The sequence below is a fragment of the Lutra lutra genome, chromosome 5 (assembly GCF_902655055.1).
Source record: "Lutra lutra chromosome 5, mLutLut1.2, whole genome shotgun sequence".
In the NCBI taxonomy this organism is placed as follows: Eukaryota; Metazoa; Chordata; class Mammalia; order Carnivora; family Mustelidae; genus Lutra; species Lutra lutra.
The window spans coordinates 11,871,832-11,873,019 of record NC_062282.1 but is presented as its reverse complement, the minus strand read 5'-3'; the positions used below and the strand labels follow the sequence as shown (position 1 = coordinate 11,873,019).

General features: G+C 34.6%; 1 pseudogene; it reads right to left on the bottom strand.

Moving 5' to 3' along the window:
• Positions 1–883: 883 nt before the first annotated feature.
• LOC125101428 (uncharacterized) lies at positions 884–984 on the bottom strand (annotated as a pseudogene).
• Positions 985–1,188: the final 204 nt, after the last annotated feature.

The window sequence follows — 1,188 nt, the reverse complement described above, 5'->3', positions numbered from 1 at the left end:
CAATTGATTCTCTCTGTATGCAAGGATTCAATAGCTTTCTGGCTGGCCACATAGATAATGCTGAACCTCCTGTTCTCTGTTGGTATACAGTGGTACTGAAGATTGTGTTAATCTAACTGTGCATCTCCTTAGGACCACATCAATCTACAAATAGGAACCTAGAGGTAGGATTACAATTTTGAAGAGGTTGTCCCTCATCATGGGTCTTTGCTTACATTCCTAAACTTTATAAACCTCTTTAAATGGTTTTATGCAGAGAGATTCTATTCCAATTAATATTTGAAGAATATATTGTTTCATCCATTTGAAAACACTTTTGGTTACAACTTTTTATGACTGCCTCTCGTTCAACATAAAAACTGACATTGAAAGTCTCATTATCTGGAGGTGGTTTGGAGTATAGTAGGGAAGATGGTTTGGAACCATTTGAAACTATTTCATCATATTTATTTATTTACTTATTTTTCCTGAGCTGGAGTAAGGAACTCTGGGTAAACAATAAGTAACTATGGGTACAGCACCAGTAATATCCTTTTTATATGGTACTTGCTTCTTCCCACATGGATGGTCAACTTGGTGACTGAGGTCATTCGGATAAAGCTTTAAGTCTGACTGCTTTTGTTATTGTGACTTTCATAGCACTGTTCAGCATATTTATACATTTCATTAGGTCTTGATGATCATTAACTTGTAAGATATATTTCCTCTTCTCTGTATTTATTTTAGTTTTTATTATTGACGTGTATTTGACATACAATGTTATATTAGTTTCAGGTATACAACATAGTGATCCGACAATTCTACACATTACCCAACATTCACCACAATAAGTGTAGTTACCATCATTCAGCATACCACATTATTAAAATATTATTGACTATATAAAAATATGGAACATTTCAGGAATTTGCATGTCAACCTCATGCAGGGGCCACACTAATCTCTACATTGCTCCAGTTTTAGTATATGTTCTTGCAGAAGCACATGGCTTTCTTTAAGCCAAAACTGCCCTTGGCTTAGTTTAGCAGTATTGTTAATCTTTGAAATGCAGATAAGTTTAATGTGTCCAATACAGACTGGTCCAGAAATAAATTTAGTGGATTACCCATTTACAATACCAAACTATCTTTTCTGATATCCACCACGAGGTCCTCCAAAGTTTTCCCACTGTTTTTATTTACTTAATGG